The sequence below is a fragment of the Gymnodraco acuticeps genome, unplaced genomic scaffold (assembly GCF_902827175.1).
Source record: "Gymnodraco acuticeps unplaced genomic scaffold, fGymAcu1.1, whole genome shotgun sequence".
NCBI classification, from domain to species: domain Eukaryota; kingdom Metazoa; phylum Chordata; class Actinopteri; order Perciformes; family Bathydraconidae; genus Gymnodraco; species Gymnodraco acuticeps.
In genome coordinates, this window is record NW_022991705.1 from 1,153,290 (window position 1) to 1,180,001 (window position 26,712).

The following is a 26,712-nucleotide window of genomic DNA, read 5'->3' on the forward strand; positions in this document are numbered from 1 at the left end:
AATGCTGACACAGCATTCCACTATCTGTTCTTCTACGCACAAAATTCTTTGTTATTCCGCCTGTTATTTTGGCCCTCTTCTTCTCCCGCATTGAACATCGCAGAAACTCCGTTCAAACATCAAAACGTTCAGCTCGGTCGGGAATCGATGGATATTACTTTTCTCATTCATAACTTTCATAATTCCAGAGATACATCCCATAATTCATCACATTTTTTACATGGAAGTCAATGGAGAAAATCTTCAGACTTCAACAAATCTTCATGCGACTTCAACTGCTAACTGTTCATTCATACTTTCACTCAGAAACCTCATTCCAACTTTAAAATGTTACACATCTATCTGACATTATTCGTGTTACACAACTTTTTAAATCTGATTCTTACTTTTAGAGATATTACACATTGTTCAGACTTTGTTTTAGAGGTTTTCTTCACATTTTAACATTAACTAGAGTGTGTGATGTCACAGCTGGAGGGTAGAAAATCTTGAAATTTGCCTTCATATATTTTTTAAAAACTGCCATAATTCCTAAACCCTACATTCCTGAGACATAATTTGTCATGACAAATGTAGGAAAACATCTCGTAGCTTGAAAAATGACAAATAATTAAGCAAAAAATAATTAAACAAAATGCCCCTTCAGGGCATGAAGTGACAAAAACGTTCAACATTCATCCATTAAAGCCCATTGTAATTTCAGGCAGATATTTCCTCACGGTAGCAGCCACACACCTTTAGTTAAACTGCCAAAAAGGCCACATTATTAACCCGAAACTACACAGAAAGCACACTTCAGATACTCAAGGTCCTTGAGATGCTTCACGCTTTGAAATTTCACCGATATCTGTTACGGTTCTTCAACAAAACGTTCACATGTAAGAGGTTTATCTCTCATTCAGAACAATGGAAACCTGTGATCTCTGGACACCTCGTTAGCTCAAATATAAACACCTGATGATGTCATAACTCCAACTGACATGCTCAGAGCAGCAGACTTCAGATAATGGTTAATGGTCCTGCCCTCAACAGCTCTACGTCAATTATGGGGTGTCATCATATACCGTTTCCATGGTAACACAAGGCTCGCCATGAAACACGGTTTTCTCATAACTTCAGTGAAAATGCTCCAAACGGCCGAAAACGTCACAGGTTTGGTAACGATGCAGCCATCAACGCATCTAAGCGTATTATGGGGTGTCATCAAATACAGTTGTCATGGTGACAGATCATTCGCCATCAAGTTAGTTCAGAAGTTTGCAGTTCAAATATTCTGCTGCTTTTCCAAGCCTTTTTACTTTCTTTTCTTCTCTCATCACACATTCAAGCCCCCAGTGTTCATGTATCATTTCAATCTAAATTCTTCACTTTCTTTCTACACATTACATTTAAGCATAGCAGTTTAGCGTCAGATTTTTAGCATAAAGCATTCCCACTAACAATTTCTTCAGGAACTGCATTCTCTAGTTTATATATGTTGTTTTTTGTATTTATTCATTTTAAATCACTTTGTTTTGAAATATGCTATATAAATAGCAAAGGGTACTTTTTTTTATCAATATTAAGCTTTTCCAGCTCCACAACTAGACTTCCTCTACTGGTATTCTGATCGACATCACAGATCTTCAACTCATTGTTATGAGTCCTGGTTGGCATCTTAAGAAACAGCAGTTCAGAGTTCACTCAGAGTTCATATGTATTCACAGTGAACTGTTGTTCCTTCTGCCATGTTTGTTCTCTTTACCGTATCTCAATCTTCTCTGTGTATTGAAAATGTTTTCAAATGTATTATTTTATCATAAGTAAAAAACATTGTCTGATAGTATGTCTGCATGATCCTGCCAAGACTTTATTTAATCTCTGGGACGTTTACACTGAGATATTGAATCCCCAAAACCACCATGTTCAGACCCCTGCCACAGGGGGGCAGTGTAGGTCAATTTTTAGCAGCCTCAACACTTGGGTCTAATCCTCCTCTGTAATAATGTATAACCGAGTCCTGTGCATCTTTTCTAATCAAGTAAATACAATAATTTATAATTGAGTTGACGAAAACACATGAATACTTCAGGACACATTGAAGATTGATGCCCCCACCGAGGTACAGTATTCTCTGGAGTCTGGCATCAGTCCGAGCCTCAGTGGCCATGATCAGGTCTTGGGTTTGTGCTGGTATGTGTGACTGAGGTCAGGAATGCTCAGTGTGAGGCTGGGTTTATGAGGTTAGGAGGAGGAGGGGGGATGAGACAATGTGAAGGAGAACTGGGCTGTTGTTGCCTCAGCTTACCTCCACTTTTGGTATTTACCACTACTGTTGGTCATCGTGCAACGTTGAGTACACTCACTGCAAAACAGCTCATATGTTACAGCCTCCACACCTTTAACTGAAGATAAGCTAATACATAGGTCAGAAATGCAATAGAAAAAACGAAAGCTGTCTGCAATAACGTTACTCAGTAATTCAATCTACAAGCATGCTTTTTTTAATATTATGTTTTTCTTGTAAAATCTCAAACGTTGTTACTGTATCTGACATCTGTATCAATTCAGTATAACGTCAGGTTAGTAATAAAGGTGCACAATGAGTGTAAATGAAAACAGTCACAGTAATCCGTTTTAAAGTAGCCTACTTGCACTTAAGATACATTGTGTCATGTACTAAGGTTCTGTCCATCACTGTAGCTGTAATTATTAGCTTGTTACGAAAGTCAATATTTATTATAATTATAATGTTCACTCCATACAGGCTCAGATTGAGGCAGCATAAAGTGATTCTCTTTGGACACTCGGTGCGGGCAGTGCTGTAAACACCACATTACAGCCATGTGGTGCAGAGAGCAACAATAGCATCTGACCAGGGCGCCAGCTGACATGAGGGAATACATTTATAAGAGACAGAAAAAGGTGAACACATTAAAAGTAGGGCCGGGACTTTAACGCGTTAATTAAGATTAATTAATTACACAAAAATTAACGCGTTAAAAAAATTAACGCATTTTAATCGCACTTATTTTTGCACCGCGGAACGTTTCTCACTGGATGAGTTTCAGGCGTACCGATTATACTGGAGCACCAACTAACGTTCATGACTTCAGACAACAACAAACCACAGTGAACAACAGTGGGAAATGTTGTTTTAAAAAACGGACGGATGGAAGCGTCGATAAGAGCACGGTTGTGTGCAAATTATGCAAAAAGGAATTCGCATATCACCGCAGCACATCAAGCCTCAAGTATCACCTCAATGCAAAACATATAGCAGCTAGCGTGGAAGCTAGCGTGGACGTTAGCCTCGTTATCGCGTTCACACCAAAAAGAGCCGGTACTAAAATTAGTTCATGAGAATCTTTTTACCCCCACGAAAGTCCCTGCTAGAGAGCAGAGAGCTGCTAGAGAGCAGGGACTTTCGTACGGCTCTCTTGTGAGAAAAGAGCTATATTTCTGATTGGCTGGGCGGATTGCAAACCACGCCCCGTAAAACTCCCAAAAAGTTTTGTGAAGCCGCCATTTTTTTCCCATGCATTAGCATTATTAGCATTAGCCCAGCACAGAAACGCAGAGAGACTAACTTATGGCAACACAAAATAAAACATGGGAGCGGTGGAGATGAGGAGGTGTCGGCGTTCTGGCGATTTACTCGGAAGGCTGCTGGGACTCCCAGCAGCTTCTACTGAAGCCAGTCCCCAACTCCGGGGACTTTGGGCGGCAGTATACGCCGTGAAGTGGTTTGCGGCCTGCCAGTAAACCCAAAGCAGAAGAAGAAGAAGAAGTGACGTCAGCGGCTTCATTTGCCTAATCCACCCCCAGGTTCAAAGAGTTCTCATGAACCTTTGTGGGAAAAGTACTGCGGTGTGAATGCGCCTAATGGTATACTAAAATCCATGTGAAAAAAAATTGCTTCTCACTGTTCTTAGGTCAAATATTTATATGTGATTAAAAATGCGATTAATTTCGATTAATTAATTACAAAGCCTCTAATTAATTAGATTAATTTTTTTAATCGAGTCCCGGCCCTAATTAAAAGCAATTCCATATTCCATTACCAATGATGCTATTCTCTTTGATATAACTCATTCTGTGCATCTGCTCTACATTACCCACACAATGATAATTTGACCACAGCAAAACTATATTAAAACATCCTCTATACAACTCCCACAGTTTCATCCATTTATCCAGTTGAATGTTTGATAATTGACTACCACATGTATTTTTCACTAAAGCATTTAAAAATGTGGATTTGTACGAATAGGTAGAACTCCTGAGTAAGGTGAGATTGTTTATGCACAGGTATAAGAAATGATAATGTTTCAGATTAAATGCATTTGTTTGTAAAGTAGTGAGCAAACCATTGAGACTTAGATTGCTGAAGTGCTTTAAAAGCACATTCTCTCTAATGGCAACAGAGGGCGACACCCTTGGTTGCTTAAAGAAGTCAGATTGTATAGAGTGGCGAAGTCACGCCCATCTACTTCCGGTCCATGGGATCTTATTTCGGAAAAATTATGTATTGAAGTCAATGGAGAGAGAAAACTTATCTTTCGATCCCGTTTGAATTGTGCCATGAATTACACATATGATGTTTGTCAATCTTAAAAAATCATTTTCATGTCAAAAAAGTCACAGTTTTTCGTACAACTGTTGAAATATAAGACTATGAAAAATACGCAACTAGAAAGACTACAAATCCCAGAGTCGCATAAGTGATGTCATAACTGATGTCATAATTGTTTTCCTCCGCTAAATATAAGAGATAGCTAAAATAAGATAACTTTAACAAATCAAATCAAGTTTTAGTTATATAGCACATTTATAAACATGTCTTAACAAGATGCCTGTGTGCTTAGTACCAGGTTGTTATCATACCAGCAATGGGTCTTGCTCGTTCTTTCGCTTCCCGTCTGATGAAAGGACCAGGAGTGGCTGGCTGGATCAAGTTAGCTACCTAGCTAGTAGCAAGCACGTTAGTTAGCATTACAGTCTTAGCCTTAACATTTTTATTAGCCTTAATATGAAGTAACATCAAGTAACCCAAAATGTTAAACAGTAAGAGTAGTAGTCATATTTCGTGAACCCTTTGAAGAGTAGCCTACTGTCACACCGGGGTGATCATTCTATAATACACCATTTAAGCCCGGGGGAGAAATGCTAATGCTACATTAGCACCGGCGATCTGTTCTACTTCATGCTATCTGCACAAATGGTTGACATTAAACATTAAAAAGACCAGGCAGTTCAGAGAGAATCAAAGGAAGGCAGGCAGGCAGCTTTGCATGACATTCTTCTTGACGTGTTTCATTGTGTTGATGGTGAGGGTAGTCAATCGTTTTGTTGACAAGACAGTAGTGACGACCATCTTGGTGACGTGTGTTGTTATGCGAGACCAGAGATGTAGTTCATTAAGCGTTTCACACAAACAAATGTGTTACTTCACAGTTTTACGACACTTTAAAAAAATGTTGACTTGCAAAATTATCTTTTAAATTGACAAACATCATATGTGGAATTCGTGGCACAATTCAAACGGGATCGAAAGATACTCTTTCTCTCTCCATTGACTTCAATACATAATTTTTCCGAAATAAGGTCCCATGGAGCTCCCCCGGAAAGGGAGGGACTTTGCCACTCTACGGAAGTTCATGAGAAAATGTCCGTACTTCTGACTTGATTTATTAAGTGGACCTATCATGCTATATTTGAATAATATATTGTAGGGCCATACCTATATAAAACATGTCTGTCTGTTTTTTTTTTCAAAATAGCAAAAATATCAGGCATTTTAGCCATGCCTCATTTTGCTCTATTCCAGCCCTGTCTTCACAAGGGCTTATTCTGTGGCAAATGAGCTGCAGCTGACCACTTCCCCTGCAAAGGAGGGGGGCGAGGCACGAGCGTCATGTTACCATGCCACGCAACCTCTCATTCCCCTGATTGGTGGAGAGTTGCCCATATAGGCGGAGCTCTTCGTTTCTGACATCAGAGATATTTCAAATCTGGATCAGTCTGCATCAGATCCGTTGCAGCCCCGTTTTTAGAGATTTGGGTATGGAGGAAAAGAGAGAGGGTTGTGTTTTCTGACACTTGGTGAGTTCCCTGACACACCGGGGACACATATTCATGTATAAGAGACGTACAAAGGTGCATTTTGCATGATAGGTCACCTTAACATTTTCCTAATGAGTTGATGGTCTCAATCTCTGCGTTCAGGTCTTAAAATTATGATCCCATTAAGAGTAAAATAAAGGATAAAGCTGGGTATGATTTGTTTAGAGAATATATGTAAAAAGATAATCTGGCACATTTTTGTCTTTTTTATGCTCTTAAATTCACACTTTCTCTTTCACTGTTTCAAAGAAGTGGGTGGTCTTTATTTGAAGCCCCTCTCCAGTTCTTCCCACTGATCCAGGCCTTTCATTCAAAATAACCAGACACTGCTACAGAAGTGCAGTGTCTGGTTATTTTTCTTTTAATGACACACTATTTTCTTCAATTGTTGATTCTATTTTCACTGTCAAGTTTTCAAGGTTATGATTTACCTCATTGTGAGTTGAAAATACTGTATTGTGAAGACAGGATAATTACCTTGATTGAGTTCATTTGTGAAGTGCTGGTGTTTCTGCAGGGACTCCACGATGGTGTGTCAAATTTGAATGTATTCCATTCCTTTCTCTGCATTGTGTAGGCACAAGTACAAAATAGGCAGACAAACAAATGCGAAACCTCAATCGAACAAAATATCAATTACTCATATTTTCAAATGATAATGAAATCTGGAGCTGATCCTGTTGTCTTTTCTGGACAGATGTAGCCTAATTTGTATTTTTTTTCTCTCAGTACTTGAGTTGATTAACTCAATAATGGCTTCATCATATATTTGAGGTTAAAGGTCACCTATTATGCAAAATGCACTTTTTGATGTCTTTTATACATAAATATTTTTGCCCCGGTGTGTAAGAAGACTCACAAAGTGTCAGAAAATAAAACCTTCTGTCTTTTCCTCCTTTCCCACATCTCTAAAACAACGGAGTTGATCCAGATTTGCTGTGGTCATGACGACTTTACTAAAATGTGGGCTGGCTTTACGTTGAACTCCTGGCAACGTCCCCCCACCCAACCTATAGTCCCCTATCAGAAACGTTGCTGTATCAGAAACAATGCGCAACGTGTTTTGAAAGTAATATTGTCTGTGTTTACATTAGCAAGCATCGCTAACACTCAGAGCTAACGCTGTACTGGAGAGAATATGCGTAAAGAAGGCGGATATAAAAAGGTACACTCCGTGTGGCAAACACGCGAGAGAAAAAGCGTTTGAGCTCCATACTGTTTCAGAAATAATGCTTAATGTGGTTTGGAACATAATATTGTGTTTAATCACGGCAGCGTTTAGCTGTATCTGCCAGTAGAAACCTCTCTTCACAGAGGAGAGCTCATGAATGCTCCAAAGGGGCGTGACCAGCAGCAGCTCCAAAGGGGCGTGGCCAGCAGCAGCTCGGTTACATTTAAAGGGCCAGACCCAGAATCAGCACTTTTGTAACAGGGCTGAAATAAAGGCGTATGAGGCATACTACAATGGGTGATCTGTTTGGTATTTTGAGCAAAACGCTTCAGAGACATGTTTTGTATATATCTGAGACCTATAATATATGCCTAAAAATAGTATAATAGGAGACCTTTAAAATCTGTAAATATGCACTTCCTTGTTAAAAATACACTAGCCAGTTATATTTTGTACATTGGTGCTCCGAGCTAAATGATAACATTATCTAGCAAACATTCTCACAATGACAACACTGACACATTCATATTTAGCAGAAAAAGTTTACCATGTTCATCATCTTAGCTTAGCTTGTTAGTATGCTAACATTAGCTAATTAGCACTAAACACAAAGTACAGTAGAGGTTGATAGGAATGTTTTAGTTTTGAATGTAAGTGCTCATTAACTAAAATATTAAATTAAACATTTGAAGTGATCATCACCAGGACCTGTAGGATCGCTTTGGACCAACATTGCTATAATTTGAGCCAAAAGAGAGATCCGGTCCCTGGTAAAATGTTTACTTTTGTCTCTCCCCATTTGACACATAAAGTTTATCAGTGAAATCCTCTGTGAGATTTCCTGCGTGGGGAAAAAGAACAGGAATTGATATTCAGGGCAATCTGTAAAGCCTTTTACCCACCAAGACACCACTGATAACGTTTAGGAATTAGTGCTTTTTTGATTGGTTTAGCATGTACGACAATGATCAACTTGGTTGACTAAACTTGTTGAATATTACAAAAACAAAGGTACAAAACAAAGATAATGCTGATGTGTGTCTGCGCATCCGCCATGTTGGAACAGGCCTATTGAGAGATCTCAAAAAAATGTACTGTATGTTGCCTAATTCTGAACTGATTCCGATTAAATTTGATTTGTTTTAATCCTGGAAAATTCAACATTATTCTAAGCCAGTGGTCACCAACCGGTCAATCGCTAAAATAATAATGTTTTTAAAAAAAAGTTTTTAGATGTAAGCCTATCATCCAACACCCTGTTAGCACTTGATAGAGGTATCTTTGAGACATTCCCTCTCGCTCCCGAAAATAATAGACTGACTGAAAGTGATGCTGCATATTTTGGAACTCACTGCACTTACAGTATGGTAGATTAGATACCAACTACAACAAAATGAACATATTTACCGTGATTTAATTGTAATACACGTTTCAAAATGATGCCGGAATAACTACATACTGATACCGGTTAGTAAAAACCATGAATTAATGCTTTGACAAGTCTGCAGACAAGACGGCAGGCGAAAACCTTTTAAAATGCGTGTTTTCTGAATGGAGATCGATCGATCAGGCTAAGCTAACGTTGTAGCTGCTCCTTCAAAACTCACAACAACGTCATACAGACATACAGTTGAGGCCTAAATTATTACCCCCCCAGGAGTTATGGAACATTTTCCTAAAATTCTTTCCAATGTTTCCAGCATTGATAAAAGTTTTTAGGCTTGCTTTATATCAAATATAGTGAAAAATGGGTTGGTCAAAAAATATTAGCCCCCAGGCCATTAATAGTCAATAGTGTACCCTTTCTGAGCCACATCTAACAAGAACCTCTTGGAGTAGTTCTTTACTAGGTTGGCACAGGTCTCTTGAGGGATTTTGGCCCATTCTTCCATTGCAAATTGTTCCAGCTGGTCCGAATTGCGTGGTTTCCGAGCATGGACATTCACTTTGAGCACCCGCCACAGATTCTCAATAGGATTGAGATCTGGGCTCTGTGCGGGCCACTCCAGCACCTTGGTTTTGGTGTCCTTTAGGAACTGTTGGACCAAGTTTGGTGTGTGCTTTGGGTCATTGTCTTGTTGGAAGACCCAGCGACGACCTAAGCGAAGACTAAGAGCAGATTTGTTCATATTATCCCTCAAAATGTCAACATCATTTTAATTCTTCATGATGCCTTGCACCCGCACAAGGCTCCCTGTGCCTGAGGCTGCAAAACAGCCCCACAGCATGATGTGTTCTTAGGGTTGAAGGCCTCTCCCTTTCTTCGCCAAACATAAGCAACATCCATGTGCCCAAACAGTTCCAGTTTAGTCTCATCAGACCAAAGCACAGACTTCCAAAACTCATCTTTACCTTTCAAATGTTCCCGGGCAAACCTCAGTCTGGCTCTGATGTGCCGCTCTTTGAGTAAAGGGGTTCTTCTGGGACGATGGCCCTGAAGCCCACCATGATGAAGAGCCCTCACCACTGTGTCCCTTGAAACATCAACTCCAGAAGAGGCCAGGTCAGCAACAATCATCTTGGCAGATGTCCGGCGATTCTTGCCGACAGCTGACTATTTTCCTCTCCAGAGTTCTTGACATCTTGCGCTTTTGACCACGCCTAGGTTTGTTTCTTACAGAATGTGTCTCCTTGTACTTCGCAATAATGCAACGTACAGCAGTTCTAGACACTGTGAAGCGCTTGGAAATAGCAGTATAGCCTTCCCCCTTATCATGAGCCTCCACTATCTTCTTTCTGAGCTCCAGACTGATTTCCTTTGACTTTGGCATGGTGAGTAGGAGTAGTAGTATAGTCCCTCTCAGTAAGGTATTCAAGTGCCTGTTTCTTGGAGTCCTTTTATGCTGATTGAATGCTCAGGTGTGGTTTGAAAGCTGATTGATTGATTAGGTGTGTTTTGAAAGCAAAAATTCACATGGAGGCTAATATTTTTGACCAACCCATTTCTCACTATATTTGATATACAGCGAGCCTAAAAACGTATTTTATTTTCCAAAATGTACCAAAAGCTACTAAATAGCACTGGTGAATGTTTGATTATATCAAGTTTTATCAATGCTGGAAACATTAGGAAGAATTTTAGGAAAATGTTCCATAACTCCTGGGGGGCTAATAATTTAGGCCTCAACTGTAAATAAACCAGCGATTGTATTCACCATGACACAGACAGTCTGTGGTTTGTACTTGTTTAACTTTTGTCCAGTTTCTGAACAGATATGAGGAGCTGTGATCTCTGTGTGCTAACAGCTAACGGCTGATGTTTTGGTTTTGTGGTTCAACGTCAGTGACGGCAGGCTGAGATCCTCACCGCTGATTGGCTACCGCGTGAACGCGTTCGCATCGACCGCGTCTGTCCGCGTCTTTGCATTGACTTTACATGTAATCGCACCACCCCCAAAAATCGCATCGCGTCCGGTGTTTACGCACACCGGATGCACGGATAAAGAATGTTGTTAGAATTTGTAATAATTGTGTTAAAATAACTAGTTTTAATGTTAAATGTTGCACTTGCATGAAGCTTCATTGAATAAGCCTCACAGTTAAAATGGCACTTTATGTTATCTGCTGACTGCAAGATGTTATTTTTTTCTTTGTTGTTGTTGCTGTCAACAAAATAATGTACTCATTCACTCAAACAAATGGAAAATAAGCTACATACATTTATATTTAGGATTGTAATGAAGGAATGAATGAAACTTAAAATGATAGGTATGATGTAAATGCAATTAGCCTACATACATTAAAAGGCCTCAAATTGGAAGCACTGTCTGGGCCGTCTTTTTCACTCAATTCTGCAATAGGTAGATCTCGCCTTTCACCAAGGCCGAGGATCTTGGGCTTAAAAAGGTTGGTGACCACTGTACTAAGCAGTAGGGCTAAACAGTTAACAATATTACATTTACATTGGGTTCCAGAATTAGAAATCATGTTCGATTTTGAATTGCAGAGATTAAGAATTTGTTCACAGATATCGCGGTATTAGACTTCTCTTTATTCCCCAGCCTCGTAATGCAGACACATGGCTACTACATACAGCTAGACTATGTGGCCCCATCTTCTTCTATTTCTGAATTAAGTGCATGTGTATACTAAAAGGTTATCCCAGTTATTATCTGGGAACTAAAGAAGCTTCTGTCCATGTAATGTGTGCATAATGTCAGCTATCAGCATTAGTTGAAAAATAATCAGTCTAACTCTAACACACACAGAGCGTTTGGTAGTTTTGGGATTCAAGTCCACTGTAAGTGTTGACAACATTAACTTCCCATGCTGATACATCTGCTGCAAGCTCAGCCAAGTCAAACACACACAGCACCTGCCAGAGGACGAACAGTAAGTCCTTCGCTCTGCTGGCTCCAGTCCATTTTTCTCCTTCTCTGGGTCCATCACAGTGAGATAATCCGCTCATTAAGTCCAACTGTTGTTCCTTGTCTTTTTCTCTCAGCAACCTTTATCCTCAGGTCAGAAGCTCAGTATTAGTCGCGTAACTCGCTGCAGACTAGATGGTGGGATCTGTGAAGTCTCGTCTGGCAAATCCTTTCTGAAAAAACATGAAGACACAATGAAAACACTTGGAACAAAGGAAGTAAAGCAATGTTCCAAAGAATGATTAACAAACAGCCTGTGTGGCCATCCACCATTGGCTGCATGCTCTGTCACCACAAGGTATTTCCCTTTCTAACTTCCTGTTTACAGTTATTACCATGTCAGAATGTAAAGGCAAGAGATCTGGCGACAGTAAGACTCTATTTATTCAAATAATTGCTGTTCTCTGCATCGCTCATTGTTCACAGTCCGATAGACAACTTCTACAACACTATTCTTTCAAAAGTAGCCCATTGCCATGGGAATATTTTTGGCTAAACTGTCTTCAGAGGCAATCTTATCCCATTGCCTACAGATGACAGCATTTATATGCATCTGTCTACAGAGATAACATTAATGGTGATGGAATTTTCACCTGCATATTTGAGTCTTTAATAACCTACAGCTTCCTCTGAAGTCTGCTGCCATATTGCTCCAATTTTAACTTCATTACACTGGCTTCCAGTTTGCTCTAGAATCCATTTGGATATTATTTGAATTGCTTACAAGGCTTACTTTTGTTCAGTTTCTTCACTCATCATCCCCAGCACCAATTCCTTGAAATGTTACCATTAACATACTTAATAATTATGTTAGGCCCTACACCAGCTAACCAAATACGGTATGAGGTGACTTTTTTCAGTTTTTAAAGAATGCAGAACATGTAAGCAAACCGTTGGCTATTGACTAAGAGCAACATTAGTTTGGACTCGTGTTCATGGCCTATCATCAAAATGTAAGTTGAGTTGTCTTTTTGCTTTGTTTGGTCTCCACCAAGTCCTGACGAATATATCTGGCTTATTGGCTGCTTCATGATTCATTGTATTTCATATTTAGTGTGTACGTTTGTCTTTCTGCTGATTAGTGCTGTGTAGGTAGTCAGGGCCGTATCCAGGATTTCCTAAATACCGAAGTCCAAACATGTTAGGGGGGTTCCGGGGATACCCCCCGAGATTTTGGGATTTTCATGATCTAGTTAGGTGCTTTTTAAGTCTTGTGGGGGGTCACAAATTGGATAATATATTTATTTCAAACCGTGTCAGTGGGCTGACAATGTCAGCATCAGAGATGGGGTCGTTACTAAAAAAAAGTAATATATTACATATTACTTTTTAAAAAAGTAATATATTACACTACTTCGTTACTCTCTACATAAAGTAACTCGTTACTTTACTCGCAGGGCTGGCCCGCCCTTACCTACAGGCAGATCACGCAGACTGCGGTGCACCTACAGTGTGCGCGCCACAGTTTTGCCTCTGCGAGACTCCACTTGCACCCCCAATTACTATTGCATTAAGGAAGACATAACACAAGTCTTTCTTTTTATATGCTCTAAAATAGGCTACCAGCCACACAACAAGCTAACAGTCTGTGAAACGTCAAGACACTAATTAATGAAACCAGTTCAAGACGCATTATTCTTATCATTCTTTATGAGCGCAGTAACGGTAAGGTATCTAATTACTTATTTATTTAGTATTCCATAACTTAGTAACAGAGATGGTCAAACTAAAGTGGTAGAGACATGGCAGAATTCCTACAATGAAGCGGGACATTGAACTGTTCACCCGTGAGAGGGCGATCAACAAAAGAGAGCGAGCGACGCGTTGAGGGAGTTTACAGATGAAAAGACTCAGCCATGTTTATGCAGCACTGCACGTGGAGATGTGGTCTCGCAAGTCGCGCAGATTACATAGGCCTACATGTATATAAACCATAGACTGTAAACCTGCGGCGGAAACCCCTCTTGTCTGTCAGTGAGTGTGATTATTTTATAAAAGTAACGAAGTAACGCGTGTCGGGGCAATGTTAGTAACTGTAGTGTGATTGCTGAATTATAAAAGTAACGCGCTACACTACTCCATTACCGACAAAAGTAATATTATTAATATAATAATAATTGATGCTGACCAGAGTTGGGTGTAACGCGTTACAAAGTAAAAGTAACGCGTTACACCCAACTCTGGTCAGCATCAATTATTTTTGAAAGTGTAATACATAAGAATCAGTTGATTGTTACTATTAATGATCTGGACATGCAGAAGAGGCTAAAATGATCACAAAACATTGTCAACATTCATTTTCCATGTCTCTCTCCTTTCCATAACCTGCAGCCTGTCTTCCATCTTCTTGACTCTCTCTGTCCTCTACTCTTTCTCTTTGTTCAACCTCTCCCTCGTTGTTCACTTGTTGCTCCTCCTCACTTGTCGCTCCTGCCAGTGAATCAAAAGCAATTCAGCCATTTAGTTCATTTCACTTGTTTGTTTGATTCTCAAAGAGAACAAAGATGTAAGCAAATTGTGTTTTATACAATTGTATGTTATTATGACATCATAACTGCAATAGATGTATGTTGTTTTAAAATTATGCCTATTGTCTATAAATGAAGACTATTGTTATAGATAAACAGATGGATAAATAGATGGGGTTATTAAGCCTACATTCTTTTGTGTGACTGTACCAGTTCCTCCCTGACTTCCATCACTTTCTCTCTTTCTCTCTCTCTGTCCTGTCTCTTCCTTACCAAAGCTGAGCTTCGACTGACGTAGTCTTTTCATTATATCTGAGTCAGTGTAAAAAGAAAACAACACAATGTTATACAGTGGGGCAAAAAAGTATTTAGTCAGCCATAGGGGTGTAACGGTTCACAGAAGTCACGGTTCGGTTCATACCTCGGTTTGGGGGTCACGGTTCGGTACGGGTCGATAAAAGTCCCAAATGCATAATTGTTTTTGCTGTTATTTATTTTTAACAGTAGTGCAAGTTTTGGTATGAAAATAAGGAACTCTAACATTTGGAATCATTAACTGTATTACACAGTTAAAAACAAACCACACACACACTCACTCAGATGGCCATATTATTTATATTGGCTGATGTCAAACAAAAAGGTTAAATAAGCTGGACAACTAAAAGGAATGTCTTGAAAATATTTAAATAAATAATAAGAAAGTGTTTCAATCACAATCAATAAAAGGCAATACAGAACTGTATAACATCTCCTGATGTCAAAATATAAAATAAATACAATGATAAATATAAAACAAAATAAAATCTGTACCTTTAGGAGCAATGTCTAACATGTGTAATTAACTTGTGAGTGTGTGAGGCCATTATGCCTAAATAAAGGTACTCAAGCTTTACTCTATTTCAAGTTTTTCTTCAAAAAGATGAGTTTGTCTACGTTGTCAGTAGTGAGGGCAGATCTGTTGGCGGTAACTATGTCACCTGCCGTCGAGAAAACCCTCTCGCTGGGGACTGAGACTGACTCGGATGTGATTGAGCATGTTTGACGTGTTACCACTAGCATACCGCACCGCTGTCGAACAACGCCGACACACCGTCCTCGTCCGATCCACCGCTCGCACCCCATCATTGTTGTAGTCCACAGAGAACCCGAAATGTTCCCACACACCTGATTTAAAAGAAGCAGGTGGGTCTTCTAGCTCCTGTGTGTTGTGTGAACTCGCCATATTAGCTACCAACTTTTCTTCTTCATGTATTGTGTTCGTTTTGTTCTTGTTCTTCATTTGTTATTTACGGGCGGCTGGCTTTTAGGCGCAATACCGCCCCCTGGATTATATATAGTGTAATACTGCCCTGAGTGACAGACTTTTTTCCCACTCATAAAAAAGGCGTATTCGCCGTGTGACTGCATGTGCCGAACCATGACGTCCGAATCGTGACGGTACGGGACGAATACGGATACCGTTACACCCCTAGTCAGCCACCAATTGTGCAAGTTCTCCCACTTAAAAAGATGAGAGAGGCCTGTAATTTTCATCCTAGGTACACTTCCACTATGAGAGACAGAATGAGAAAAGAAAAATCCAGAAAATCACATTGTCTGATTTTTAAAGAATTTATTTGCAAATGATGGTGGAAAATAAGTATTTGGTCAATAACAAAAGTTCATCTCAATACTTTGTTATATACCCTTTGTTGGCAATGACAGAGGTCAAACGTTTTCTGTAAGTCTTCACAAGGTTTTCACACACTGTTGCTGGTATTTTGGCCCATTGCTCCATGCAGATCTCCTCTAGAGCGGTGATGTTTTGGGGCTGTCGCTGGGCAACACGGACTTTCAACTCCCTCCAAAGATTTTCTATGGGGTTGAGATCTGGAGACTGGCTAGGCCACTCCAGGACCTTGAAATGCTTCTTACAAAGCCACTCCTTCGTTGCCCGGGCGGTGTGTTTGGGATCATTGTCATGCTGAAAGACCCAGCCACGTTTCATCTTCAATGCCCTTGCTGATGGAAGGAGGTTGTCACTCAAAATCTCACGATACATGGCCCCACTCTTTCTTTCCTTTACACGGATCAGTCGTCCTGGTCCCTTTGCAGAAAAACAGCCCCAAAGCATGATGTTTCCACCCCCATGTTTCACAGTAGGTATGGTGTTCTTTGGATGCAACTCAGCATTCTTTCTCCTCCAAACACGTCTAGCTGAGTTTTTACCAAAAAGTTCTATTTTGGTTTCATCTGACCATATGACATTCTCCCAATCCTCTTCTGGATCATCTAAATGCTCTCTAGCAAACTTCAGACGGGCCTGGACATGTACTGGCTTAAGCAGGGGGACACGTCTGGCACTGCAGGATTTGAGTCCCTGGCGGCGTAGTGTGTTACTGATGGTAGCCTTTGTTACTTTGGTCCCAGCTCTCTGCAGGTCATTGACTAAGTCCCCCCGTGTGGTTCTGGGATTTTTGCTCACCGTTCTTGTGATCATTTTGACCCCACGGGTTGAGATCTTGCGTAGAGCCCCAGATCGAGGGAGATTATCAGTGGTCTTGTATGTCTTCCATTTTCTAATAATTGCTCCCACAGTTGATTTCTTCACACCAAGCTGCTTACCTATTGCAGATTCAGTCTTCCCAGCCTGGTGCAGGTCTACAATTTTGTTTCTGGTGTCCTTTGACAGCTCTTTGGTCTTGGCCATAGTGGAGTTTGGAGTGAGACTGTTTGAGGTTGTGGACAGGTGTCTTTTATACTGATAACAAGTTCAAACAGGTGCCATTAATACAGTTAACAAGTGGAGGACAGAGGAGGCTCTTAAAGAAGAAGTTACAGGTCTGTGAGAGCCAGAAATCTTGTTTGTTTGTAGGTGACCAAATACTTATTTTACAGAGGAATTTACCAATTAATTCATTAAAAATCCTACAATGTGATTTCCTGGATTCTTTCCCCCCATTCGGTCTCTCGTAGTTGAAGTGTACCTAGGATGAAAATTACAGGCCTCTCTCATCTTTTTAAGTGGGAGAACTTGCACAATTGGTGGCTGACTAAATACTTTTTTGCCCCACTGTATCTTCAATGTTTACTCAAATTGAAATGAAAGAAAAGCATTAAAACGTTTGTTAAAAGGTAATCCTTCTGACATTGGATGAATGTAATTAACTTTAGCTCTCTAGCTAGTTTATTCACGCAATTTAAATCAAAGTATAGCCTATAGCTGGAATATAAGTTAGTGTGCATGTTGTCGGACGTCCACTGACTAACATAGAGCGTTCACACAGGATCTGCTGCTCATATGATGTCCCGATGAACAGAAACACAATCAGCCCACTGGACTCAGATCTCTAGATACCACATCACTCCTTCGCTGCTCCGATACAAGTCCGGTCTGCCGGGTTTGTTGATACATGTTGTCTTCTTCTGTTTGCTTTAATCGAGGCTACGTAGTTATGCAGCGCCCCCATCGGCAGGAAATGGAAGTACTACAAAGAACCCCCTTATTTCACAAGTTTTGTTATATACACAGCTCGGAAAATATTACCGAGGTCCGGACCTCGGTGACCTCAATGGTGGATACGGCCATGTAGGTAGTGTACAGGGGCTTTTTCAGAGACTCTCAATAAAACTGACAATAGTGCAAATATGTTTCAAAAAAAGTGCAATGTGGCCGAAAACTAAAACAAAGAGCTGAAAGGTGCTACATAGCCAAAGAGAGCTAAAGAGAGAGTGGGTTTATCACTAAACTAGATGCCTTCATGTAAGATCCAGTCATCTGATCTCTTGCCAAAATAAAAAAATAGATAACAACTTGAGTCCATACACCCAGGCTGGACATTGACAGCCTTTTTTTTGAGATGATGAAATATTTTGACGGGAAAGGAAATTTTTCACCCTCTGGGAACCACGAATATCCACGAGAAACATCTCATTTCATGGCAGTCTTTCAAAGAGCTCTCTAACAGAGTCCAGTACTGCACTGTGAAAACGACAGAGAGAGTGCAGCAAGTTTTGTGTGAACTGCATGAGAATGGTTCGAGGACACACAACAGGATATCTATCGAATGTAACAACTTCACCATGGTCACCAGTAGGCACACAAACACAAGGCTTTTGTTTGCTGTGTCAGTGTCAGGTGATTTAGTTCAATGGGGCCTGATGTGTGGGTGTGAGGGGGGGGGAGGGGATACAGAAGGAAAACAAAAGGGCTTTCCAAGTCCACATAACCAAAGTCTTCTTCGCAGAAGGCTCACAAAAGACAAACCTAAAGTATGTGAGCCAGATACTCTGCATTCCTGCTGAGAGCACTCGCTGAAAAACTAAAACCAGAGTCAACCTCGGCCAGACTCCGGCGGTGATAGACAGAAGTAGAGTATTCCGGAGATAACGCAGGGGTTCTCACAAGAATTTAGAGGGAAGGAGTGTCCTCAGTGTGGGAGACAACAATAAAGGATTTGTCTGAAGTTATGCAAGAGAAGTTTTGTTGGTCAGTTTTCCCTTGTTATTTCCACTTACTGTTACACAGCCCTGACAGCAGGCATTAGAGGAATTATCTTCTATACCCAGCGTGGCATTCCTCAGCAGATTGGTAAAACATCCTCCTATAAAAGGAGCTCTCCTCTTGTTCGTGCTGAGGCTGCTGTAATCCTGTTAGCCACTCACTTTGGATCTTTATCACCTTCATAACATTTCCCATGTTTCCACTGCATGGTACGGCTCGGCACGACTTCAATTAGCTCATTTATGCTACCAGGTCCTTCTATCTATTTCATTTTCAACTCAGATAATATCGTTTTGCTAACACATTTATTTCATAGCAGTTGTCAGGTTTGCGATTACAGCTTGTTTTGCTTCCTAAAAAAGTGCACAATAAATCACTTAAAGGTGGGGTATGTAATTTATTTCAGAAACACTTTTTGTTATATTCCATGGAATGCTCTTAACATCCCGATATCAATGAATATATTAAATGCTTTGACAATAAATACATTAAAAAAGTTCATCTGTGGAAGCCGTGGCGCTGCAAAAAGCACGACCAATCATTTTAGCCGTGGCTAAAATAACTGGATGGCCTCCTACCTGCCTGTCAGCCTTCCATCTGTGCACGAACTTATCTCGTGCCCTCATTGGTCATGTGTGCGTTCGTGTGTGTTGGAGGAGGGGCTCTGGAAGGAAGTGGCAGATTTTCTCCGGTTGTGTATTTTCAAATTCTAGCGCACTCGAGCTGGTTTCTCCAAAATTACATACCCAACCTTTAATATATTTTTCAGTCATTTCACTAGAAAACAACTCCTGCATATCTTTTGCGGTACGGATTCCCTGATTTAAGCTGATCGGGAAGAAGCCTGAGATCCAGTTCCTATCCACAAAAATATTTCATAAATTGAACAACAAGTAAACGCCACGCTCCTTAATGAAAGCTAAAAAACGCGCTTCAATCATCACAAATACCCCATTAATAATAAATAAACAACTTTTGGGAAATAATGACCTGTGTATGAAATAAATAAAAATAAACCTTCTAAGAGTGGTACTCTGATGCAGGTAACATAGTAGAATGGCTCTGATGCACAAAGCTGCTCTCAATTCCTAATCAGGAGACAACAGGTGATCAACATCAAATCAGAGGATCTGGGAATATCAGGAAAAATGAATGAATTAGGAGCTGCCACAAATGTATTGCTTATTTTGGGAAAGTATTTAGAATTATAAATAAATAAAAGGTTGTTTCCTGGAGATTATCAAACCAAGACAACATCTTATTTTTTCCTAAGAATTCTGACTACACTTTCCACTTTCAGGTTGAAGTTATCTCTACAGTACATCCTCAGAAATAATAGTCATGAATCAAATCATTTAAAAGTGACTTTCTCCAGAGAAAAATTGCATCACCACTGCTTTCCCAATGTGTAGGAGGAAACTCTACAGTTTAATAGATATCAGCTACAGAGAAAATATTTGCGTTTGAGGAGCCAAGTGTTCTCAGATAAGGCCTGGTCAGAGGCTAAAAACAGGCTTTCAGGACCGGGCAAAGGAGGGAAGGAGAGGACCAATGGGAAGAGAGGAAGTGTGTGATAAAAAACAGATGTGTGCAGACGCAGACCAGAAAACCATCGGCTGCAGACAAAGGTCTAGAGCCGACACCCACACACTGCTCTCCATTTTGACTCACGACGTGTCTTCATTCACAGAGACGTTTTGTTTTTTTAAACCTTCAAGAACTGAAAAGATTCACTGTCCCACTACCAACACAAGACAGTAGACCAATAATATATTATCTAATCTAATCTGGTAATTTACAAACACATGGAAAATATGATTTAGTTATTACATAGCTCAGTCTTTTATCTTTTTATGTATCTATTTAAATATTCAACAGACCCTGGATAACTTTGAGTTATCTTAACTAACCCTAACCCGACTCACTAAGCCGTCCTACGACGCTGGTTCTATTTCGTCCCTACTGACTGCCAGAGGCGGTGCTTTAGCACTGGATATGTCCATCGCACGCATGCGCAGTTCGAGTACCTAATAACAACAAAGTCACCTGTGACCCACGTGACAACAGCTACATAGGCCGGCGTCATAAGCGGATCGGTTCCTTTTCATCTTCTCGCTTCGCGAGAGTACCGTGGTTGCATTTTTGTAGCCTACAAGCGTTCGTTGGAACGTTGGATCTAAGGATTTCCCCGCTTACAGCCGGCTGAGTGCAGTTTTGCGACTATTCCAGTCCCTATAACCTGCCCCTGTCCCCCTCACTGTTCCTCCTTCAGAGGAGTACCTGAGGGAGCTCCATGCATGCTGGAGAGACACCAAGTGGGAGAGGGCCTCCCACTCTGGCTCTGATGCCCGGACCTTGGCTCCCATGCAGGATCCGGCGAAGGTGGACCCATTGAGCCCACCATCGCCTCCCTGATTCTGGCTACTGATGAGGCTCTAAGGCCTGATGCCAGGTGCCCTCGGCCTCAGTGCAGGGTCACAGACGAACTGCTCTGTAAGGCCTACGACGCAGCGGCACGCATGGGTCGTATCGGGAACTCCTTCTCCCATTTAATGCTGGCCGACTCCACCTCTCTGCAGCAGGCTCCGGCTGAGCCTCCTTTGCTGGGCCTCAGTGATGCATCACTGCAGGCCTTTGCTTTAATCTCTAGGGAACTGGGGCGAGTTATGTCCTTTCTGGTGCAGACAGCTCTTCATTTGCCATGGCAGCACGAGAAAGGGTTGTGCTCTCTCCAAGCAGCGGCTGTCCCACTGGGTTGTGGATACCATCTCACATGCCTATGGGGCCAGTGGCCGCCCCCGCCATCAGGGGTGAGATGTCACTCTACATGGAGCATCTCAACGTCTTGGGCTGCCCTGAGAGGGGTGCCCCTGGAGACCATCTGCGCCGCAGCGTCGTGGGCATCGTCTAGCACATTCTCCAGGTTCTACCGGGTCAATGTCACCACTCCCCATCCTTTGGGCGTGTTCCTGTTGTCGAGCTCCGCTGCTTCCAGCTAGGTAAGCAAGTGTTCGGATTCTTCATGACATGGTTGGTATAAGTCATCCAGTGCTAAAGCACCGCCTCTGGCGGTCAGTAGGGACGAAATAGAACGGTAGTTACGGCTGTAACTACGGTTCTATGAGTCCCGGATGACCCCCAGAGTTTCCTGTCACTCAGAATTCTTGTGTGCTCGCGAGAAGATTCTGGGAACCGATCCACTAGTGACGCCGGCCTATGTAGCCGTCGTCACGTGGGTCACAGGTGACTTTGTTGTTATTAGGTACTCGAACTGCGCATACGTGCGATGGACATATCCAGTGCTAAAGCACCGCCTCTGGCCGTAACTATCGTTATCAACTCGGTAAATCAACCCAGGGTTTCTCTGTCCGGCTGAGAGTGTGTTCAGGTGAAAGGGGCGGGGTTAGCAACATTTGACCAATCACAAACCTGGAGAAGCTTACTGACAGCACAGCGTCATACTTCATGAATGAAGAGTAAATTAATATTAGACTAATACGAAAAAGTTAAACTTTAAACATGCATGACTTAAACACTTAATCCAGGATAATCCATAGTTGCAGCTGCAAGGTCAATACAGAACAGCTCGATAAAAAGATTCTCATGACAACATTTCGCTTAGGGCCCCAATTGGCACTGAGTAAATATGATGTGATATGAGTGATAAGTGCGACACGTCGGCTTCTGCACTCACAGTGTCTAAACCGGTAAAATCAGCGTTGTCGGACTGAAAACCCAGAGTTAACCCCGAAGATACCTCGCTAACCCCAGATCCTGCTTCGTAGTACAGAACTCAGATATAGTGGCACATTTTAGCGAATTAGTGTTTTTATTTACATATTTACAAGTAAACTTGGGTGGGCAGTGGTTGCTCTGTTATCCTTTGTGTTCCTCTAATATACTTTGGTTGCAGACTTCAATTTATGACATGACAAATATCAATATCAACTGATATATCAGAAGAATATTGTCCAGCCCACAGATAGGGCAAAGTGCTAACGCTAACCATTTGCAGCTACAAAGTGAGGCTACAGCCTCATCATAACTTATAAGAGAGTTTAAACACCTGTAGGCCAAGATATTTATACAGGATTATACACTGATGGGGTACAGGCTTTATCACAACCTTTAGGACGATATCAATCAGCACTGGTATATTCTATTTTACAGGATTTAAACAACATGATGCAACAATATCAGCGCAGCCAACAGTAGGCCTACTCAACAGCGTCAACATACACTGTCCCATCCACCAACAGTTCTATGAGCAACTGTTCTCATAAATCACATTTCTTTGTGCACGCTATTTTCCAGAACACTTTTAATAAATCAAAAAGTGTTTGGGACATGTACTTAGTCTCCCCAGTGTAAATTACCCCTGTGAGCACTATCATGAATAAACTAACTAACCAGGTCATACTGGGTGACTGTCCTTAAAAGCCTGGGGTTCATCTGGTTTCAACTCAAGTTTACTCAGAGCCACAGGACAGAGGACAGAGACAGCACTGTAACTGAAGGCTGCCTCCCACTCGGACTAAATCCCAAATCCTTTCACTACCTATCATCCATCTTTCTTAAGATGGATGTGTTTGAGAATGTGGTTCTTTTCTTAAAACAGTGTGAAGAGAAGCCCACATTGAGATCAGGGGAGGGGAGACAAGAGGTTCTGGGAGAATAATAATAACCTCTTTGCTGCTGTAAGTAGACCCTCCTCAGCTGCTGCAGGTTAAACACACTCGGGAGCATTTATGCTGTTCCAAGTTCACTGTGCTGCGTTCCTGTGGCTGCTCCGCTGTCAGCAACAGATAAAACACTCACTTCCAGCACACAACAATGTGAGGCAATGTGAGGCCACATGGATATGTAGCTGCTCTTTGGAAGTGGATCTAAACCTGTAAGAGGTAGGTTTGAAAATGGTTGTGGAGAAAAACAAACTTTTTAAAAGTTCACTGGAAACAAAAAGGTTGATGCCCATTTAAAAAAAAAAAAAAACGTTTTGGTGAGAAGCAGCCATCTCTAACATTTTCTTACGTACCACCTTCACACCGAGGAGGATTGTTTTTAACCAGTGTTGCAATCCATATTTAAGTCTGACCAACCACAGGTTTCCCAAGAAAAACCTAAACGCCCCTAAGCCCCCTAGCTCCTTTTCTCTGTTTTATAGCATTACAATTTCAGTTTCCTCAGGTTCTTACTTTTGATTACTTTTGCCCGTTGTTATTGTGTGCTGTGACTTGCAAATAAATGAATGTAATAAGGACAAAAGTTCAATTTATAACCAGCAAAAGTAAGTAGGCTAAGAAACAGTGTTCTGTCGGTCTTTCTCCTCCTGACAGATCTGTTTCAGTACTAAGACAGTCCCTCACCTACACCTACACACACACACACACACCCTGCCGCTACACACACCAAACAGCCCAGCTCTACAACAACAGCTAAATTAAAGTCATATATATCACTTATGTTGATTTTTACTTTTTTTCTGTAGATACAAAATGCCCACACAAAGGTGGATCAATGGGAAAATAAATGTGACAATCAGTAGTCGATAGTTAAATCTGACTGCTCAAGTCTTGCCTATGTAAAACATCTGATGGTGGTGACCAACAAATAACTGTCATTACATGTATGCATCCTGATGGCTCCAAAACATGTTTGTGCGTCAATTAAATGACGAGCGTAGCTTTGTTAAGTTAACGTGTTGTAACAATTCTGGTGTTGCAATCAATAAGCCCAACCACAGTTTACCCATTAAACCTTTGACTCATTATCCAACAATAACAGATATGTTGCAGCCCTTATCGTTTTCTTTGTCATTTGTCCTGAGCTAAGATTGCAAGCTCTTGTTTTTGCGTTCTCGGTATGTGCCTTTCTCTTATAAAAGGTGACATGCTTCAGCTGTGTTTATCAGTTTTGGTCCATTTGATATAATAGCATCAGCAGCTGTGGGTCTTACCAGCTTGTAGTCTCTGTGCAGTTTGCTGTACTGGAACATGTTGCAGAGGACAGTTGATGCAGCTCTGGCAGCTTTTAGACCCCCAGAGCTAAGTGAGGACACAGTGAAAGACAGTTAGAAACAAGGAGGAAATACCAGAGCATAAGCAGAGGGGAGAGACCAAAGATAAACATTTTTAAATGATCTACAAATTATCTAAGGGTCACTATTTTGTGTGGCCAGAGGGGAAAGCAGTATGTTAAGTCTCTGACAGCTAACAAATGTCCGGACGTAAATAAACACCAATTATAGGAACGTAAGTATTCACAGATCAGGGAATCATTCTGTTTCTGAAGCTATGTTTTCTCGCTGTACCACACTGATATTTGAGTATTCAGTAGAAGTCAGTCCACCTGTTATCATGGGATGTCTTGATTCCAATCAGTTTCGGCAGGCCGTTGAAGTATGAGACGTCCCGGGCTGCCAAGGAGCTGCAGGTGACCAGGTGATTGAGTGCTCCACAGATGTTGACTACCACCTCGCTGCAGGGTGTTTTCTGAAGGCCGTCACTGGGCAGCTTGGTCACCAGAATGTTCACCATGTTTTTAGCTGCCAGGACAAAGAGCGATGGATAAATAAATGATATGACCACGATGCACGGTTTTTCATGTGATCCACCAATATGGACTACAATAGCCGACCTGTCCACAATTCACATAGATACCCTCGTTAATTTAGGATGAACAGCCACATTCAGTAATCTTTAGCCGTGTTCTAAAGGCTTAGTTCTTACCTCTCCACTTCCTGTCTCTCTACGACGGTTCTATCCATTAAAGACAAACCAAAAATATAAAGAGTCTTTGTCTGTGTCGTACCGATGTGGTCTTTGTTGGTGGAGTGTCGAGCCAGGTTCCTCAGCAGGCCGGTCAGAGGCCTCAGCTCCGAGGCACTGTTGGTGTCTAACAGATCCAGCAGGATGGGCAGCATCCTCTCCTGCTCCAACACCACCCCACTCAGCACCACCGCCCACTGATGGGAGGGGCAAAGGTTACATGAGCCTTGTGTTGCCTGTGTGCTATAGAGTGGTGCAGGGGAACATGCACTTTTGTAGGAATACCAAGATGTTAGCAATAGGCGCATTCACACCGCAGTACTTTTCCCACAAAGGTTCATCAGAACTTAGTTCATGAGAACTCTTTAGTTCTCATGAACTAAGTACAGATCGCGTTCACACCGGAATAAGTTCCTGGGGGAGGATTAGGCAAATTAAGCCACTTCTTCTTCTTCTGCTTTGGGTTTACTGGCAGGCCGCAAACAACTTCACGGCGTATACTGCCGCCCGAAGTCCCCGGCGTTGGGGAATGGCTTCAGTAGAAGCTGCTGGGACTCCCAGGAACTTCTACTGAAGCCTTCCGAGTAAATCGCCAGAACGCCGACACCTCCTCATCTCCACCGCTCCCATGTTTTCTTTTGTGTTGCCATAAGTTAGTCTCTCTGCGTTTGTGCCAAGCGGCAAACTCTGGGGAAGAGCCGGGACGCCAATACGGAAGTGCCACACACTGCAGTTCATCTAGTGGCCAGTAGGAGCAGGCTGCAGAAGGGAGCAATTTCCATAGACCCCCATGTTAAAATGCCCAATTTTACAGCAGAAATAAACATGTTTACATCGTGGTTCAAAAAACAATATTCTCTGTATAGTTAGATTCCCCCTTCATGACTACTGTGTGGGGGGTGAATTTTTTCTCAACTCATCTGTTTAATTAATATTAAGCCTTAAAGCTTTTGCATAAATTAGGGCGTGGTCACTTTGATGGACATGTACATGCCTCACTGTCAGCTAACAGCAACTTGTCCACTCTGCTAGGCTACAACGTTAGTTAGTCATAGTACTGTACTTGACCCTTTAGCTTTAGCCGTGTTCGTGGTGATTGTGCCTTTTAGGGAATATTGTTACAAATACCAGACAATTAAAATGTTGTGCCAGCTAAGGACGTAACCCTTTATACATACATATACATTTTAGTTTATGATTCAGCCTTGGGTAAGACTTTTATAGTATATGGCTATGACGCCCATAATGCTAAACGGGAGCAAATGTTAATAGGGGACCCAATTTTCCCAGTGGTGGCCGCCGGAGCTAACGCAGCCGCAGGGGGCTAGCTCCAGCCGGCTGTCCCGGAGCT

General features: G+C 41.5%; 1 pseudogene; it reads right to left on the reverse strand.

Annotated features, from left to right (window-relative positions):
- Positions 1-7,802: 7,802 nt before the first annotated feature.
- Positions 7,803-26,712, reverse strand: part of LOC117534601 — a 45,915-nt pseudogene continuing 27,005 nt past the window's right edge.